Source organism: Odocoileus virginianus, chromosome 10, assembly GCF_023699985.2.
Source record: "Odocoileus virginianus isolate 20LAN1187 ecotype Illinois chromosome 10, Ovbor_1.2, whole genome shotgun sequence".
NCBI classification, from domain to species: Eukaryota; Metazoa; Chordata; class Mammalia; order Artiodactyla; family Cervidae; genus Odocoileus; species Odocoileus virginianus.
The window spans coordinates 59,344,543-59,366,023 of NC_069683.1; the positions used below are offsets into that span (position 1 = coordinate 59,344,543).

The window sequence follows — 21,481 nt, forward strand, 5'->3', positions numbered from 1 at the left end:
CAGCCATAGGTATACACGTGTCCCCTCCTTCTTAAATCTCCCTCCCACCTCCCACCCCATCCCACCCCTCTAGGTAGTCACAGAGCATCAGTTTGAGCTCCCTGAGGCATAACAGCAAATTCCCACTGGCTGTTTCACATATGGTATTGTCTATATTCCCAGGCTCCTCTCCATTCACCCCATCCTCTTCTTCCCCCTCTGTGTCCACGTCTGTTCTCTATGTCTGCAACTCCATTACTGGCCTGCAAATAGGTTCTTCAGTACCATCTTTCTAGATTGCATTTATATATGTTAATATGTGATATTTGTTTTTCTCTTTCTCTCTTCCTTCACTCTATAATAGACTCTAGGTTCATCCACCTCATTAGAAGTGACTCAAATGTATTCCTTTTTATGGCTGAGTAATATTCCCTTGTGTATATGTACCACAGCTTCTTTATCCATTCATCTGTTGATGGATATTTAGGTTGCTTCTGTGTCCTAGCTATTGTAAATAGTGTTGCAATGAACATTAGGGTACATGTGTCTTTTTTCAGCTTTGGTTTTCTCAGGATATATACCCAGTAGTGGCATTGCTAGATCATATGGTCTTTGTATTCCTAGCTTCTTAAGGAACTTCCATACTGTTCTCCATAATGGTGTTACCAAGTCTATGCTCACTCTGCTTGCCGTGGAATAGGTCAATAAATATGAGTTGAGGTGTTGAAGCAAGGAAGAACATTTTATTTGGAAGGTCAGCTGACCAAGAAGATGGCAGGCTTGCCATCTTGTCAGGGCCTGGAAGCCAGATTCTTTTATGGATCAGAGTTGGGGGGAGGTGAGGATACAAATAAAAAGGCCATTTAATTCTTGCAAATATGTCCTAGAATGTCAAGCCTCAGGCAGGAAGATGTGTTAATTTCACTTTCTTATAGCCCTTCACAGGTGGGCAGGGTCAAGCTATCTCTCTGTGAGCCAAACAAAGGCACCCTAATCCAAAGGTCAGGCTGAGGGGGCAGGCAGGGCTCCCTAAGGCAGACTGTTAGGTATGCCTATAGTAACAAAAACTCCAAAATAAGAATTGAAGTCACAGAAGTAAATCCAATACGTATTCAAAATTAACCCTTACAGTTACAGTGATGGTATCAATTTGTATTCCCATCAACTATGCAAGAGGGTTCCTTTTTCTCCACATCCTCTCCAACAGTTATTGTTCGTAGATTTTTGATGATGGCCATGGTGTGAGGTGATACCTCATTGTAGTTTTGATGTGCATTACTTTAATAATGAGAGATTTTGAGTTTTCACGTGTTTGTTGACATCTGTATGCCTTCTTTGGAGTCTGTTTAGGTCTTCTGCCCATTTTTGTGTAATATTACATTGTACCACATCTTATTTATCCATTCGTCTGTCATTGGACTTGTAGGTTATTTCTTCTTTATCCATTCGTCTGTCATTGGACTTGTAGGTTATTTCTTCTTTATCCATTCGTCTGTCATTGGACTTGTAGGTTATTTCTATGTCCTGGCTATTATAAATAATGCTTCAATGAGTATCCGTGTACATATGTACTTTTAAATTATAGATTCCCTGGGTATATGTCCAGTAATGGGATTGCTAGGTCACATAATAGTTCTATGTTTAGTTTTTTAAGGACATGCCATACGGTACTGCTTAATGGCTGTGTCAACTTAAAATTCCACCATCAGTGCAGGAAGGTTCCCTTTTCTCTACACTCTCTCTAACACTTATTGTTTGTAGATTTTTTTGATGATGGCCATTCTGACCAGTGTAAGGTGATACCTTATGGTAGTTTTGATTTGCATTTCTCTAATAATTAGTATCTTTACAACTCTAAGGAAAAATCATTTCCAGTCCAGAATTCTACATCCAGCTGAAATAACTGTGTGTGTGTGTGCGCGCGGGCATGCACTCTCAATCATATTCAACTCTTTATGACTGTTTGGACTCTAGCCCACCAGGCTCCTCTGGATGTTGAATCTATTTTCATGTGCCTCTTGGTTCATGACTGTCTTCTTTAGAGAGATATCTGTTTAGGGCTTCTGCCCATTTTTTGTTTTTGTTTTTTTTAATTGAGCTACATGTGTTGTTTGTATATTTTGAAGAGTAATCCTTTGTCAGTTGCTTCATTTGCAAATGTTTTCTCCCATTCTGAAAGTTGACTTCTCATCTTGATTATGGTTTCCTTTGATGTGGAAAAGTTTTTAAGTTTAATTAGGTTCCATTTGTTTTGTCTTTTTCATTACTCTGGTGTTGGGTCAAAAAGGACTTGACTTTGACTTTATGTCAAAGACCATTCTACCATTGTTTTCTAGAGTTTTATAGTGTCTGATCTTAAAGTGAGGTCTTTATTCTATTTTGAGTTTAAATTTTGTATGGTGTTAGGTAGTGTTCTAATTTCATTCTTTTACATGTCACTGTCCAGTTTTCCCTGCATGATTTATTAAAAAGGTTATCTTCTGACCAGTTTGAAATGATATCTCATTATAGTTTTGATTTGCATTTCTCTAATAATGAACAGTGTTGACCATCTTTTCATGTGTTTATTAGCCATCTGTATGTGTTTTTTGGAGAAATGTCTGTTTAGGTCTTCTGCCCACTTTTTTATTGTGTTGTTTGTTCTTCTGCTATTGAGTTACATAAGCTGCTTGTATATTTTAGAGTGTTCTGCCTGTGTTTTCCTCTAAGAGTTTGATAGTTTCTGGTCTTACATTTAGGTCTTTAACCCATTTTGAGTTTATCTTTGTGTGTGGTGTTAGGAAGTGTTCTAATTTCATTCTTTTACATGTAACTGTCCCAGCACCACTTATCCAAGAGGCTATCTTTGCCACATTGTATATTCTTGCCTCCATCAAAAAAGAAGGTACCATAGTTGTGTGGGTTTATCTCTAGGCTCTCTATCTTGTTCCATTGGCCTATATTTCTGTTAAAGCGCCAGTTCCATACTGTCTTTTTTTTTTTGTTTTGTTTCAACTGTTTATTAACGGACCAGATTACAAAAATAATCCTGGTAGATACCTTAGTTCATCCTTCTAATAAGCCTGTTGATCTGGTCTTCCCTGTTGCCAGCATCTCCACCTTCTACAAAATGGGTGGTCTTTTTCTTCATTCCACCTCGTGGAGAAGACAATTTAAAGGGCCACAGGAAGTTGTTTGCTTCTTTGAAACGTTTTCCAACAGTATAGATCTCATGAATCAGATCCTCCATGCAGATGATTCCGTATTTCCCAAGAGATCGAGCAATCAATGCATTGTCTGTCAGGGCAATTCGCTTTTTGTTGATTTTGCCATAACCACGCTTGTAAATCAATTCATTTACAGACTTCAGATTTGGATACCCCCATGCAATGTATGGCTCCACAATTCTCAGCATGTTAATTGATGCCTTGTTGAGCTTCACAAAGGTGCCATTGAAGATCTGCCAGAGGCGAAGGAGCTGCAGCACCTTTCGAACCTTTGGGCTCACACCGTTGATACCTCTGATCCTGATGACAAATGCCAATTTGGGTTCCGCGGGTACATAGAAGTTGCCAGCTTTTCGTGCCATCCTAGCCATTCGAATTTCAGTTCTGTACTTCTGCCTGTATTCCTTGTGGTAATGCTTAGCTTTTTCATAAATAAGCTTCCTCCTTGCCTTTCGAAGCATCTTTTGGGCAAACTTCTTTCTCAGGCGCTTGATCTTAAGCTCTGCGAAATTCTTTCACTTTTTCTTAAGGGTTTCTGGCACAGCAGGAACCTTCTTTTTCTTCTCTTCTGCACCCTCCATGGTTCCAGCCGGGAAAGAGCCATACTGTCTTGATGACTGTAACTTTGTAGTATGTTATCTCACAGCAGTCAGAATGGCCATCATCAGAAAATCTACAAACAATAAATTCTGGAGAGGGTGTGGAGAAAAAGGAACACTCTTGCACTGTTAGTGGAAATGTAAATTGATACAGCCACTATGGAAGACAGTACAAAGATTCCTTAACAAACTATGAATAAAACTACCATATGACCCAACAATCCCGCTTCTAGGCATATACCCTGAGAAAACTGGGAAGTTTTGAAGCAGAAATAGCCCTTCAGAGATCTCTTAAATTGAGGCAAGGGGGAAGAGTTTTTGAAACCCATCTCAATCAATAATTGAGTGCCAATTGTCCATAGAGAAGGGTCATGACATTGAGTGAAGCAACTTCTGGGAAAGGGCTCAGCTATGAGCCCTGTGAGGTAACACTCCCAACTGGAGGAATGAATGCCTTAATTCTATAGGGGTCTCTAGATTTCATTAGAGCTTATAGTCTTATTGGGGCTTCCCTGGTGGATCAGTGATAAAGAATCTGCCTGAAATGCAGGAGACCTGGGTTTAATGCATGGGTTGGGAAGACCCCCTGGAGAAGGAAATGGCTACCCACTCCAGTATTCTTGTCTGGAGAATCCCAAAGACAGAGGAGCCTGCCAGGTTATAGTCCATGGGGTCACAAAGAGTTGGACACAACTGAGCAAATAACACTAGTGCCTATACTCTTATTATTAATGAGACATCAAAAGGCCTTAGATCTGTTTCAAATATGATCTGAGAACATCTGTTCACAGTCATCTCTTCACTTCAATGTGGTACACACCCCAGCACCTATTATGTACAGATGCTTTGCTTAGTGTCATAAAAAATATGAAGATAATTTAGATTCAGGTCCTGTATCAAGAGGTAGATAAGGAGATGATAATGACCTAATTACCAAGCAGGCTGAAAATGGCATTTCTAATAAGAGGGATAAATGCATGTCCTGGGAATTCAGAGATGAGAGAAGTTCTTTCCATCTTAGAAATGAAAAACTTGCTTGAGACTATCCACACTTGAAAGTGAGTGAAATTTGGACATGTCAAGATGAGTGGGATGAAGAGGGGTATTCCAAGATGAAGGAATAGTGAGATCATAATGAGTGAGAATAAACAACTTTCATTTGATTGAAGTGTAAAAATAATGAAGGGAGGTAGTAAAACTCCGTGTCAAAGGGAGTTTGAGGAAATTTTGCTGAGAGTTGCAAAAACCCAGAATTAATTCCATAAGCAACAGTGACCTATTGACAATTTGAACTAGAGAATGATGTACCAAAAATTTTATTTCGGGAAGGTTAATCTGGATTAGAGTGAAAGCTGCTGCTGCTGCTGCTAAGTCCCTTCAGTCGTGTCTGACTCTGTGCAACCCCATAGACGGCAGCCCACCAGGCTCCCCCATCCCTGGGATTCTCCAGGCAAGAACACTGGACTGGGTTGCCATTTCCTTCTCCAATGCATGAAAGTGAAAAGTGAAAGTGAAGTGGCTCAGTCATGTCCGACTCTTCGCGACCCCATGGACTGTAGCCTACCAGGCTCTTGTATCCATGGGATTTTCCAGGCAAGAGTAGAGGAAAAGCTAGACCCCAAATAACTGTCATCTGCCTCAGGGGGGAAAAACACCACAAGTATCTTTGTCAGGCTTTGTATGATGTACCAGTCCCTATTTTTCCCATTTAAGTCCTGTATTTTAACCTCTCAAATAGGCATTCTCTTTATTCAAACTACTTTTCCCAGTGAATAGGCTGATCATACCCTATTTTCACGAAGATGAGTTCAAGATAGAGTTCACTCATTCTAGCCCAAGATCTAATAAGGATCAAGGACAAAACCTAGGCCTCAAGAATATCCAGTGGGGGTAAAATTACCTTCACATGGAAATAGAGGGATAGGAGAAGAATAAATGAAGAAGACACAGGTTAGAGTGCCCCATACTTATGAGAGCAAACAAATTTACCATATTTTTCAAAAAAGAAATCAACTGTCATTATGATTTTGTTTATTAATTATGTAACAGAAAAATTCATGATAGACCAAAACAAAACAATAAAAAGTCACTCTAGCCTAATTTAGTGATGATGACACTTTAGTTTCTATGTGTAGTAGTTAGAAATGCAGACTCTGGAGTCTGATCTTGGCTCTGCAATTTACAATCTATATCACTTGCCCAAATTGCTGGATACCTGTGTGCCTTATTTTTCATTTACAAACTATATCTATATTGTAAAGATTTAATGGAAAAATTCCTTACAAGAACCTGACACAAAGTAGATATCCAATGAACATTAATGATCCTCATTATCATCACAATCATCTTGCTAATTTGTGTCACAAATTTTTGTCATGTAGATATATTTTCATAGCTTTGTATCATTTGGTATGTTCATTTCTTACTATCATTCTGTTATTCAGTATCAATGTCTTAGTCAACTTAGTTTCCTTTCTTAATAACTTAGACCATTTAAAAATAACATACAAATAAAACTACCTCTTTTTTAACTCTGAAAATCCCTCAATAGCTATACTTTTTTTAAAAATTAAGTATTTATTTTAATTGGAGGCTAATTACTTTACAATATTGTAATGGTTTTTGCAATACATTGACATGAATCAGCCATGGGTGTACATGTGTCCCCCATCCTGAACCCCCCTCCCACCTCCCTCCCCATCCCATCCCTCAGGGTCATCCCAGTGCACCAGCCCCGAGTGCCTTGTCTCCTGCATCAAACCTGGACTGGTCATCTATTTCACATATGATAATATACATGTTTCAATGCTATTCTCTCAAATCATTGCACCCTCACCTTCTCCCACAGAGTCCAAAAGTTTGTTCTTAATATCTATGTTGCTTTTGCAGTCTCGCATATAAGATCATCATTACCATCCTTCTAAATTCCACATATATGCGTTGGTATACTGTATTGGTGTTTTTCTTTCTGACTTACTTCACTCTGTATAATGGGCTCCAGTTTCATCCACTTCATTAGAACTGATTCAAATGCATTCTTTTAATAGCTCAGTAATATTCCATTGTGTATTTGTACCACAACTTTCTTATCCATTCATCTGCTGATGGACATCTAGGTTGCTTCATTGTCCTGACTATTGTAAACAGTGCTGCGATGAACACTGGGGTACACTGGTCTCTTTCAATTCTGGTTTCCTTGGTGTGTATGCCCAGGAGTGGGATTGCTGTGTTGTAATGGCAGTTTTATTTCCACTTTTTAAAGGAATCTCCACACTGTTCTCCATAGCGGCTGTACTAGTTTACATTCCCACCAACAGTGTTAGAGGGTTGCCTTTTCTCTGCACCCTCTCTAGCATTTATTGTTTGTAGACTTTTTGATAACAGCCATTCTAACTGGCGTGACATGGTACCTCATTGTGGTTTTGGTTTGCATTTCTCTAATAATGAGTGAAGTTGAGCATCTCTTCATGTGTTTGTTAGTCATCTGTATGTCTTCTTTGGAGAAATATCTGTTTAGTTCTTTGGACCATTTTTTGATTGGGTCATTTATTTTTCTGGAATTGAGCTGCATGAGCTGCTTGTATATTTCTGAGATTAATTCTTTGTCCTTTGCTTTGTTTGCTATTATTTTATCCCATTCTGAAGGCTGCCTTTTCACCTTGCTTATAGTTTCCTTCATTGTGCAAAATCTTTTAAGTTTAATTAGGTCCCATTTGTTTATTTTTGCTTTTATTTCCATTACTCTGGGAGGTGGGTCATAGAGGATCCTGCTGTGATTTATGTCAAAGAGTGTTTTACCTATGCTTTCCTCTAGGAGTTTTATAGGCTCTGGTTTTACCTTTAGATCTTTAATCCATTTTGAGTTTGTTTTTGTGTATGGTGTTAGAAAGTGTTCTAGTTTCATTCTTTTACAAGTGGTTAACCAGTTTTCCCAGCACCACTTGTTAAAGAGATTGTCATTTCTCCATTGTATATTCTTACCTCCTTTGTCAAAGATAAGGTATCCATAGATGTGTAGGCTTATCTCTGGACTTTCTATTTTGTTCCATTGATCTACATTTCTGTCTTTGTGCCAGTACCATACTGTCTTGATGACTGTAGCATTGTAGTATAGTCTGAAGTCAGGCAGGTTGGTTCCTCCAGTTCCATTCTTCTTTCTCAAGATTGCTTTAGCTATTCGAGGTTTTCTGTATTTCCACACAAATTGCGAAATTATTTCTTTTAGTTCTGTGAAAAATACTGTTGGTAGCTTGATAGAGATTGCATTGAATCTATAGATTGCTTTGGGTAGTATATTCATTCACTATATTGATTCTTCTGATCTATGAACATGGTATAGTTCTCCATCTATTTGTGTCCTCTTTGATTTCTTTCATCAGTGTTTTATAGTTTTCTGTATATAGGTATTTTGTTTCTTTAGATAGATTTATCCTAAGTATTTTATTCTTTTCATTGCAATGGTGAATGGGATTGTTTACTTTATTTCTCTTCCTGTTTTCTTATTGTTAGTGCATAGGAATGCAAGGGATTTCTGTGTATTAATTTTATATACTGCAACTTTGCTATATTCATTGATTAGCTCTAGTAATTTTCTGGTGGAGTCTTTAGGGTTTACTATGTAGAGGATCATGTCATCTGCAAACAGTGAGTTTTACTTCTTTTCCAATCTGGATTCCTTTTATTCCTTTTTCTTCTCTGATTGCTGTGGCTAAAGCTTGCAAAACTATGTTGAATAGTAGTGGTGAGAGTAGTCACCCTTGTCTTGTTCCTGACTTTAGGAAAAATGCTTTCTATTTTTCACCATTGAGGATAATGTTTGCTGTCGGTTTATCATATATGGCTTTTGTTATGTTGAGGTTTGTTCCTTCTATGCCTACTTTCTGGAGGATTTTTATCATAAATGGGTGTTGAATTTTGTCAAAGGCTTTCTCTGCATCTGTTGATATAATCATATGGTTTTTATCTTTCAATTTGTTAATGTGGTATATCACATTGATTTGTGAATATTCAAGAATCCTTGCATCCCTGGGATAAAGCCCACTTGGTCATGATGTATGATCTTTTTAATATGTTGTTGGATTCTGTTTGCTAGAACTTTGTTGAGAATGTTTAATCTTTTTTCATCAGTGATATTGGCCTGTAGTTTTCTTTTGTTGTGGCATCTTTGTCTGGTTTTGGTATTAGGGTGCTGGTGGCCTCATAGAATAAGTTTGGCAGTCTACCTTCCTCTGCAATTTTCTGGAAGAGTTTGAGTAGGCTAGGTGTTAGCTCTTCTCTACATTTTTGGTAAAATTCACCTGGGAAGCCATCTGGTCCTGAACTTTTGCTTGTTGGAAAATTTGTGACTACAGTTTCAATTTCTGTGTTTGTGATGGATCTGTTAAGATTTTCTATTTTTCCTGGTTCAGTTTTGTAAGATTATACCTTTCTAAGAATTTGTCCATTTCTTTCAAGTTGTCCATTTTATTGGCATATAGTTGCTGATAGTAGTCTCTTATGATCCTTTGTATTTCTGTGTTGTCTGTTGTGATTTCTCCACTTTCATTTCTAATTTTGTTGATTTGATTCTTCTCCCTTTTTTTCTTGATGAGTCTGGCTAATGGCTTGTCTATTTTGTTTATCTTCTCAAAGTACCAGCTTTTAGTTTTGTTGATTTTTGCCATAGTCTCCTTTGTTTCCTTTCATTTACTTCTGCCCTAATTTTTCTGTTTTCTTTCCTTCTACTAACCGTAGGGTTCTTCATTTCTTCTTTTTCTAGTTGCTTTAGGTGTAAAGTTAGGTTATTTATTGAATTTTTCTCTTGTTTCTTGAGGTAAGCTTGTATTGCTATGAACCTTCCCCTTAGCACTGCTTTTACTGAATCCCATAGGTTTGGGGTTGTCATGTTTTCATTTTCATTTCTATGCATATTTTGATTTCTTTTTTGACTTCTGTGATTTGTTGGTTATTCAGAAGTGTGTTGTTTAGCCTCCATATGTTTGTATTTTTAATAGTAGCTATCCTTTTTTAGCATCTTCTTTCCATCTTTTGCTACCCCATCCCCTTCCACCTTCCTTTCCTACACTTTGTTCAGAATAAATAGAACAAATTAGGCAGACATCATCAAAATCTTTGGGTTCCCAAAAGATCTGTATGTGAACCAACACACTGACAGCACTCAGGCCAACAAAACCCCTCCCATACATAATATATACATTATGTAGGACCTCAATACCATTCTACTGAGTGCAATTTCCTTATGTATAGCATTCTTTTTTTTAATGGCTGAACCATGACACATGTGGGACCTTAGTTCTCTGACCAGGGATCAAACCTGTGTCCCCTTCATTAGAAGCACTGAGTCTTACCACTGGTCCACCAGAGAAGTCCCCATTGCTTTTTTATGTATAAAGAAAAATAAATTCCACTAGAACTAAAGGGGAAAGATATGGTTCCTTGTTTCCCCTGGTGCTTCAACTGTTAGGAATTGCAGGATTGGATGAAGGAAGATGGAAGGTATGCCTTTATCATTAAATGAGGGTTTAGCAGATCATAGATGAATAGGAAATTAGAAAAATGCTTTTCTGTTTTGCATATGAACTTTTCTGATACTTGTAACTGTGTTCCAGAGCCATGATATGGGGAGTGACATGGAACTGAGTTTCCAGAAGCTTAATCTGAGAGCAGTGTGCAAAAGATAAAGGGAAAGGGAGTGGCTGAGGGAGATGGTGCCAGTTCTGGAACTGTCTCAGTAAGGGTAATAAGGGCATGGAATGGGGTCATGGCAAAGTAAAAGGAAGATGGGGATGTGATCAGCAGGTATTAATTAAGAAATGATGACAATATTGGAAATCAAATAGGTATGATTGCCTATTCTATCTTCTGAACCACAGACTCTTAATTTGAACACTTAACATACATGGACACCTTACAAAAATTCACAATCCTTATGGGCCACCTGAACTCACTATCTTTCTGTTTCCACATGTTTTATGGCTCTGTTAAAACAGTGCCCTCCCCCAATAAAATTTCTGTAATACTGCTTCTGTGGTAAGGTCAGGGTCTCTTGATTTGATTTTTCTACATTTGGTCAATGACAAAATAGGAAAATGAAGCTTTGATAAGAAACACAAAGAGATTATAGAACCATTTCATAATGTGTGCAAATGTCAAATTACTATATAGTATAACTTAGACTAAAATAATGTTTTATGTCGATCATATAGGAATTTTTCTCAAAAGAGAGATTTAATCTCCCTGTCTGCCTTGTGGGCTTTTCTCTTTTCTCTCTGACCTCTATCAGATAGTAATATGAGTGGTAAGGAGATTATTTGGGGGACAGAGAATTTTACCTCTGGAGTTCAGGCCAGGATGGACATTAAAAAAGAGAACAACCAGTTTGCACAATTTCCCTCATGGAAACGTTCAGTTTGTCCCAAGTGTGCATTTTCAGTGCTGGAACACTTCAGAAAATATGCTGGGTGTGAACCTGCCAATTGGGGTCTACTGGCAAAAACAGTGTTCTCCCATTTGAAAGCTAGAATGTTTCACTCTCAAACCCACCTAGGAAAACACGCTGGGTGTTGATCCTCTCTTCATTACATTCAGTTCTTGGTGCAAGCAAGTGACTATTCTGAAGGAAACACTGTGCTTGAATCTCCTTAATATGAGCTCATCTGAGAACACCTCAGATTATAATGTGTTGTGTTGGTATTCCACAGACCACAAGAGAACAACCAGTTCACACAACTGTCTTCATGGACAGGTACAGTTTGTCCCAAGTGTATATATTCAGTGCTGGGACACTACAGGGAAATATACTGGGTGTGAATGAGCCAACTGGGGTCTGCACACAAAAACACTGCCCTAACATTGTTTTACTGGAATGTTTTACTATAAAACCCACCTGGTAAAACAATTTGGGTGCTGATTTTCTCTAATTTAAGTCAGTTTTTCAGGCAAGGAAGTGACTTTTTTGAAGGAAACACTGCACGTGGATCTACTTACAAGGAGCTCATCTCATAGAACACCTAGGTTCATAATACATTGTATGGGTATGCTGCTCACCACACAGGGAACAGCCAGTGCACACAACTCCCTACATGGAAAGGTTCTGTTTGTCCCAAGTTTGTGTTTTCAGTGCTGGGACACAGCAGGGAAATATGCTGGGCAGGAACCTACCAGTTGGGCTCTGTGAGCAAAAACACTGTTCTCCCTCTTTGAAAGTGAGAATGTTTCACTCTCAAATCCACCAGGAAAACATTTTGGTTGCTGATTCTATCTTCACTACAGTCAATTCTGGCACCAATCAAGTGACTTTTCTGAAGGAAACCCTGTTTTGATCTCCTTACTAAGAACTTATTTAATAGAACACTTAGGTTCATAAAGCATTACAGAGCAAAAGTAGTTCACACAACTTCATTCATGGAAAGGTTCAGTTTATCCTGAGTATGCATTCTCAGGGTTGGGACACTGCAGAGAAATATGCTGGGTGTGAACCTGCCAGTAGTGTTCTGCTGGCAAAAACAATGTTCTCACACTGTGAAAGCTAGAATGTTTCAATATCTAACCCACCTTTGAAAAAAAACTTCAGTGATGATATTCTTAACAACAATTCTTGGTTCAAGTGAGTCACTTTTTTTAAGGAAACACTATGCTTGTATCTTGTTACTAGGAGCTCATCTAATAAAACACCTATGTCCAAAATGCATTGTATGGATATGCCACTCACTACAAGAACAACCAGTTCACACCACTTCCTTCATAGAAAGATTCAGTTTGAACCAAGTGTGTATTTTCATTGCTGGGACACTGCAGGGAGTTATGCTGGCTGTGAACCTGCCAATTGGGATCTGCTGGCAAAAACAGTGTTGTCACCCTGTGAAAGCTAGAATGTATCACTCTCAAACGCACCTAAAAAACACTTTGGATGCTGATTCTCATTGCAGTCAATATTTGGTGCTAGCAAGTGACTTCTCTGAAGGAAACACTGTGCTTATGTATCCTTACTAGAAGCTCATCTCATAGAACACCTAGGTTAATAACGCATCACAGAGAACAACCAATATACAAAACCTCCTTCTTGAAAGGTTCACTTTGTTTCAAGTATTTATATTTCGTGCTGGGACACTGCAGGGAAGTATTCTGGGTGTGAACTTACCAATAGGGGTCTGATGGTAAAAAGTGTGTTCTCACCCTGTGAATGCTAGACTGTATCACTCTGAAACCCACATAGGAAAACACTTTGGGTGCTGATTCTCACTTCACTGCAGTCAATTCTTGGTGCAAGCAAGTGACTTTTATGAAGGAAAAGCTGTGCCTGAATCTCTTTACTATGAGCTCTACTTATACAACATCTAGGTTCATACTGCATTGTAGGGTATGCCACCTGTCATATAGAGAACAACCATTTCACACAACTTTCTACATAGAAAGGTTAAGTTTGTCTCAAGTGTTCATTTTTAGTGCTGGGACACAGCAGCAAATATGCTGGGTGTGAATCAACCATTTATGTTCAGCAGGCAAAAACATTTTTCTCACCTTTTGAAAGCTAGAATGTTTCACTCTCAAATGCACCTAGGAAAATAACTTGGGTGCTGACTCTGTCTTGACTACAGTCAATTCTTGGTGCAACGAAGTGACACTTCTGAAGGAAACAATCTGCTTGGATCTCTTTACTAGGAGCTCATCTCATAGAACACCTGTGTTCATAATGCATTGTATGGTTATGCCAGTCACCACCCAGAGAACCAGAACAAACCACTTCTTTGTGGAAAGTATAGTTTGTTCCAAGTGTGTATTTTCAGCGCTGGGACACTACAAGGAAATATGCTGGATGGGAGTCGTCAGTTGAGGTCTTCTGGAAAAAACAGTTCACTTACCCTGTGAAAGCTAGAATGTTTCCCTTTCAAAGCTACCTAGGAAAAAGCTTTGAGTTTTGACACTTTCCTTTGCATTCAATTCTTGGCTCAAGCAAGTGACACTTCTGAAAGAAATACAGTGCTTGCATCTCCCTACCAGGAGCTCATCTACAAGAACACTTAAGTTCATAAAGCGTTGTATGGGTTTCCCACCATGCACACAGAGAATAACCAGTTCACGCCACATCCTTCAGAGAAAGATTTGGTTTGACCAAAGTGTATATTTTCAGTGCTGGGACACTGGGCCCTACCCACCTGAACAAGACCCAGTTTCCCCCTCAGTCTCTCCCATCAGGAAGCTTCCATAAGCCTCTTATCCTTCTCCATCAGATGGCAGACAGATGAAAACCACAATCACAGAAAACTAACCAATCTGATCACATGGTCCACAGACTTGTCTAAATCAATGAAACTATGAGCCATGCCGTGTAGGGCCACCTAAGACAAATGGGTCATGGTGAACAGTTCTGACAAAACGTGGTCCACTGGAGAAGGGAATAGCAAACCATTTCAGTATTCTTGCCTTGAGAACCCCATGAACAGTATGAAAAAGCAAAAAGATAGGACTCTGAAAGATGAATTCCCCAGGTTGGTAGGATCCAATTTGCTACTGGAAATCAGTGGAAAAATAACTCCAGAAATAATGAAGAGACAGAACCAAAACAAAAACAACACCCAGTTGTGGATGTGACTGGTGATGGAAGAAAAGTCCGATGCTATAAAGAGCAATATTGCATAAGAACCTGGAATGTTAGGTCCATGAATCAAAGCAAATCAGAAGTGGTCAAACAGGAGATGGAAAGAGTGAACATTGACAATTTAGGAACTAAAATGGACTAGAATGGTTGAATTTAATGCAGATGACCATTAATCTACTACTGTGGGCAAGGGAACAATTCATGCAAAGATGGACTCAATAAAGGACAGAAATGGTATGGACAGAAGCAGAAAATATTAAGAAGAGATGACAAGAATACACAGAACTATACAAAAAAGATCTTCATGATCCAGATAACCAGGATGATGTGATCACTCACCTAAAGCCAGACATCCTGGAATGTGAAGTCAAGTGGGGCTTAGGAAGCATCACTGCAAACAAAGCTAGTGGAGGTGATGGAATTCCAGCTGAGCTATTTCAAATACTAAAAGATGATGCTGTGATAGTGCTGCACTCAATATGCCAGCAAACATGGAAAGCTGATCAGTGGCCACAGGACTGGAAAAGGTCAGTTTTCATTTCAATCCCAAAGGAAAGCAGTGCCAAAGAATGCTCAAACTGCCGCACAATTGCACTCATCTCACACGCTAGTAAAGTAATGCTCAAAATTCTCAAAGCCAGGCTTCAACGGTACATGAACCATGAACTTCCTGATGTTCAAATGGATTTAGAAAAGGCAGAGGAACCAGAGATCAAATTGTCAACATCCATTCAATTATTGACAAAGCAAGAGAGTTCCAGAGAAACATCTATTTCTGCTTTATTGACTATGCCAAAGCCTTTGACTGTGTGGATCACAACAAATTGTGGAAAATTCTTAAACAACTGGGAATACCAGACCACCTGACCTACCTCCTGAGAATTCTGTGTGCAGGTCAGGAAGCAAGAGTTGGAACTGGATATGGAACAACAGACTGATTCCAAATATGGAAAGGAGTACATCAAGACTGTATATTGTCACCCTGCTATTTAACTTATATGCAGAATACATTATGAGAAACACTGGGCTGGATGAAGCACAAGCTGGAATCAAGATTGCTGGGAGAAATATCAATAATCTCAGATATGCAGATGACATCACCATTATGACAGAAAGTGAAGAAGAACTAAAGAGCCTCTTGATGAAAGTGAAAGAGGAGAGTGAAAACGTTGGCTTAAAGCTCAACATTCAGAAAACTAATATCATGGCATCTGGTCTCATCACTTCATGGCAAATAGATGGGGAAACAGTGGAAACAGTGACTTTATTTTCTTGGGCTCTGAAATCACTGCAGATGGTGACTGCGGCCATGAAATTAAGAGACGCTTACCCCTTAGAAGAAAAGTTATGACCAACCTAGACAGCATATTAAAAAGCAGATACATTACTTTGCCAGCAAAGGTCCATCTAGTCAAAGCTATAGTTTTCCAATAGTAGAGTATGGATGTGAGATCTGGACTATAAAGAAAGCTGAGCACTGAAGAATTGATGCTTTTGAACTGTGGTGTTGGAGAAGACTCTTGAGAGTCCCTTGGACTACAAAGAGATCCAACCAGTCCATCCTAAAGCAAATCAGTACTGGATGTTATTGGAAGGACTGATGCTGAAGCCGAAACTCCAATACTTTGGCCACCTGATGTGAAAAACTGACTCATTGAAAAAGACCCTGAAGCTGGGAAACAGTGAAAGTGGAAGAAGGGGACAACAGAGATGAGATGGTTGGATGGCATCACCAACTCATTAGACCTAAGTTTGAGTAAGCTCTGGGGGTTGGTAATGAACAGGGAAGCTGGTGTGCTGCAGTCCATAGGGTCACAAAAAGTCGGACATGACTGAGTGACTGAACTGAGCAAAAACTCTGCTGCCATCCTGTGAAAGCAACAATGTGTCATTCTCAAACCCACCTAGGAAAACACTGCGTGTTTGAGAAAACACGTGGGTGCTGAATCTCTCCTCACTACTGTCAGGTTGGGCTGCTGGCTTCTGAATTTTCTGAAGAAGCACTGTGCTTGGATCTCCTTACTGGGATCTCCTAGATCAACCATCTAGGAGATGTTCATCTCCTTGTTATCACCTTGTGGTCATCTCCTTGTGGTCACCTTGTTAAACTGAGAATGTTTCACTTTCAAACCCACTTGGAAAGACTCTTTGGGTGCCAATTCTGCCTTCACCACAGTGAATTCTTAGTGCAAGCAAATGAATTTTCTGATTGAAACACTGTACTTGATCAAAGAATAAAAAGAAATAAAAGGAATTCAGATTGGAAAAGAATAAGTAAAACTCTCACTGTTTGCAGATGACATGATCCTCTATATAGAAAACCCTAAAGACACCACCAGAAAATTACTGGTGGTTGCTTTAATTAGAGCTAATCATTAATTAATTAAATGTAAGCAATTAAAAGAGCTAATCAATGAATATAGTAAAGTTGCAGTATATAAAATTAACACACAGAAATCCCTTGCATTCCTATACACTAACAATGAGGAAACAGAGAAATTAAGGAAACAATCCAATTCACCATTGCAACAAAAAGAATAAAATATTTAGGAATAAATTTACCTAAAGAAACAAAAGACCTATATATAGAAAACTATAAAACACTGATGAAAGAAATCAAAGATGACATAAACAGATGGAAAAATATACCATTGTCATAGATCAGAAGAATCAATAGAGTGAAAATGAGTTTACTACCCAAAGCAATCTATGGATTCAATGCAATCCCTATCAAGCTACCAATTGTATTTTCCACAGAACTAGAACAAATAATTTCACAATTTGTATGGAAACACAAAAAAACCATGAATAGCCAAAGCAATCTTGAGAAAGAAGAATGGAACTGGATGAATCAACCTGCCTGACTTCAGAGTATACTGCAAAGCTATAGTCATCAAGCCAGTATGTGGCTTGTGCTATAATCATGTGCCAGTATGGTACTGGCACAAAGACAGAAATATAGATCAATGGAACAAAGTAGAAAGCCCAGAGATAAACCAATATACCTATGAACACCTTATCTTTGACAAATGAGGAAAAATATACAATGTAGAAACTACTATCTCTTTAACAAGTGGACCTGGGAAACTGGTTAACCACCTGTGAGAATGAAACTAGAACATTTTCTACCACCATACACAAAAATAAACTCAAAATGGATTAAAGATCTAAATGTAAGACCAGAACCAACAAAACTCCTAGAGGAGAACATAGGGAAAACACCACCTGACATAAGTCACAGCAAGATCCTCTATGACCCACCTCCCAGAGTAGTAGACATAAAAGCAAAAATAAACAAATGGGACCTAATTAAACTTAAAAGCTTTTGCACAATGAAGGAAACTATAAGCAAGGTGAAAAGGCAGCCTTCAGAATAGGAGAAAATAGTAGCAAATGAAACAACTGACAAAGAATTAATCTCCAAAGTATTCAAGCAGCTCATGCAAGTCAATACCAGAAAAATAAATGATCCAATCAAAAAATGGTCCAAAGAACTAAACAGACATTTCTCCAAAGAAGATATACAGATGGCTAACAAACACATGAAAAGTTGCTCAATATCACTCATTATCAGAGAAATGCAAATCAAAACCACAATGAGGTACCATCTCACACTGGTCAGAATGGCTGACATCAAAAAGTCTACAAGCGATAAATGCTCGAGAGGATGTGGAGAAAACATAACTCTTATATTGTTGGTGGGAATGCAAACTAGTACAGCCACTATGGAGAACAGTGTGGAAATTCATTAAAAAATGAAATAGAACTGCCATACGACCCAGAAATCCCACTGCTGGTCATATACACTGAGAAAACCAGAATTGAAAGAGACATGTGTACCCCAGTGTTCATTGCAGCACTGTGTATAATCGCTAGAACATGAAAGCAACCTAGATATCCATCGGAAGACAAATGGATAAGAAAACAGTGGTACATATACATAATGGAATATTACTCAGCTATAAAAAAAGAATGCATTTGAGTCCGTTCTAATGAGGTGGATGGAACTGGAGCCTATTATACAGAGTGAAGTAAGTCAGAAAGAAAAATACCAATATAATATATTAACACATAAATATGGAATTTAGAAAGATGGTAATGATGACCCTAATGCAAGACAGATAAAGAGACACAGATGTAAAAAACAGAATTTTGGACTCTGTGAGAGAAGCAAGGGTGGGATGATTTGAGAGAATAGTAGGGAAACCTGTATATTACCATTTGTGAAATATATGGCCAGTCTAAATTCGATGCATGAAACACGGCACTGAAAACTGGTGCACTGAGACAACCCAGAGGGGTGGGATGGGGAAGGAGGAGCACGGGGTGTTTTTGGACAGGAGAACACACATACACCCATGGCTGATTCATGTCAATGTATGGCAAAGACCAACACAATATTGTAAACTAATTACCTCCAATTAAAATAAAGTAATTTTTAAAAAGTTTTCAAATCTCAAACCATTTTCCTAGTTAAAGTTGAAAGAAATAAAGAAACACTGTGCTTCGATCTCCTTTCTAAGAGCTCATCTCTTAGAACACCTAGGGTCATAATACTTTGTATGGTTATGCCACTCTACACACAGTGAACAACCAGTTCACACCACTTCCTTTGTGGAAAGGTTTGATTTGACCCAAGTGTGTATTTTCTGTGCTGGGCCATCGCAGGGAATTATTCTGGGTGTGAACCAGTCAACTGGGGTCTGCTAGCAAAAACACTGCTCAAGTAATGTGAAAGTTCATATGTGACATTCTCAGAACCCACCAAGGAAAACACTTTGGGTGCTGATTCTCCCTTCACTCCAGTCGATTTTTTGGTGCCATCAAGTAACTATTCTGAAGAAACACAATGCCTGGTTCACCTTACTAGGAGCTTTTCTCACAGAACACCTAGGTTCATGATGCCTTGTATGGGTACACAAATCAACATACAGAGAAACACCAGTTCACCCCACTTCCCTCGTCAAAAGTTTGTTTCACTCAAGGGTGTATTTCCAGTGCTGAGACACTGCAAAGAAACATGCTGGGTGTGAACCTGGCAATTAGGATCTGCTAGCAAAAACTCTGTCTCACCCTGTGAAAACAAGAATGTGTCATTCTCAAACCCACCTGGGAAAACACTTTGGGTGTCTGAGAAAGCACATGGGTGCTGAATCTCTCTTCACTACCATCAGTATTGGTTGCCAGCTCCTGACTTTACTGACGAAACACTGTGCTTTGATCTCCTTACTACGAGCTCTGCCCATAGAACACATAGGTTCATAATGTTTGTAGGGTTATGTCACTCACAACACAGAGATCAACCAGATCACACCACTTCCTTCATGGAAGCATTCTGTTTCTTCCTAGTGAGTACTTTAAACTCTGGGACTTTGCAAGGAAATATGCTGAATGAGAACTTGCCAGTTGTGCAAAAACAGTGGTCTCACTCTGTAAATCCTATAATGTTTTGCTCAGAAGCCTCTTACAAAAACACTTTGATTCTCAATTATCTACAGTTACTTTTTAATGCAAGCAAGTTACTTCTCTAAAGGAAAAACTGTGCCTGAGTCTCCTTACTGCAAACTCTGCTTACAGAATGCTTCGGTTCATATTGTCTTATGGTTTGTCACTCGCCACATGGAGAACAGTTCACACATCTTTCCACGTGGAAAGGTTCGGTTTGTCCCAACTGTGGATTTCTAGTGCTGTGACACAGCAGAGAAGTATGCTGGGTGTGAATGAGCCATTTAAGTTCAGCTGGCAAAAACAGTTTTCTCACCCTTTGAAAGTTAGAAAGTTTCACCGCCATAGCCACCTAGGAAAACAGCTTGGATGTTGCTGTTCTCTTTACTCCAGTCAATTGGTGCAAGGAAGTGACACTACTAAAGGAAGCAATGCACTTGGTCTTCATATTAGGAGCTTATCTCATAGAACACCAACATTCATAATGCGTTTACTTTTATGCCACGCATGACACAGAGAATGCCCAGTTCAACCACTTCCTTCATGGAAAGATTCAGTTTGTCCCAGGTGTGTATTTTCAAGGCTGGGACACTGCGAGGACCATTTGGGTTATGCTGGCAAAACAGAGCTCTCACCCTGTGAAAGTAGACTGTTTCACAGTCAAACCCACCTTTGAAAACACTCTGGTGCTGGTTCTGTCTTCACTCACTACAGTAAACATTTATGGCCAGCAAGTGGTTTTTCTGAAGAAACACTGTGCTTGGATCTCCTTACAGGGAACTCATCTCCTAAAACAATCTAGGGTCAAAAAGCATTGTACAGTTTTGGGAGTCACCACAAAGAGAAAAACCAGTTCACATTACTTCCTTCATGGAAAGGTTCTGTTGGTTCAAAGTGTATAATCTCAATTCTGGAGCCCTGCAAGGAAACACGTTGAGTGTGAATTTGCCAACTGGGGACGGCTGGTAAAAAGATTGTGGTCACCCTGTGAAAGCAAGAATGTTTCGCTTTCGAACCCACCTGGTAAGACTCTTTGGGTTCTGATTCTGTTATCACTACAGTCAATTCTTGGTGCAAGCAACTGAATTTTCTGAATGAAGCACTGTATTTGGATCACCTTACTAGAGATCATCTCATAGAACACCTAGGTTCATAATGCCTTGTACAGTTACACAACTCAACACACAGAGAAAAACCAGTTCACCCCACTTCCATCATCGAATGGTTGTTTGACTCAAGGGTATATTCTCAGTGCTGAGACACTGCAAAGAAACTTCCTGGGTATGAACCTGGCAATTGAGGTCTGCCTGCCAAAACTGTGCTCTCATCCTCTGAGAACAAGAATGTGTCATTCTCAAATCCACCTAGGAAAATACTTTGGGTGTTTGAGAAAAGCATTTTCAGTGCTGATTCTTCTTCACTATTGTCAATTTTGATCACCAGCTCATGAATTTTCTGAAGAAACACTGTGCTTGTATCTCCTTACTAGGAGCTCTGTCCATAGAACACCTTGGTTCACAATGCATTGTAGGCTTACACTACTCACAAAACAGAGACCAACCAGTTCACACCAGTTGCTTCGTGGAAACATTTGGTCTGTTCTGGGTGAGTAAGTCCAACTCTGGGACACTGCCAGGAAATATGCTGGGTGTGAA

General features: G+C 39.0%; 1 pseudogene; it reads right to left on the bottom strand.

Moving 5' to 3' along the window:
• Window positions 1-2,950: 2,950 nt before the first annotated feature.
• Window positions 2,951-3,758, bottom strand: LOC139037035 (large ribosomal subunit protein uL30 pseudogene; annotated as a pseudogene).
• Window positions 3,759-21,481: the final 17,723 nt, after the last annotated feature.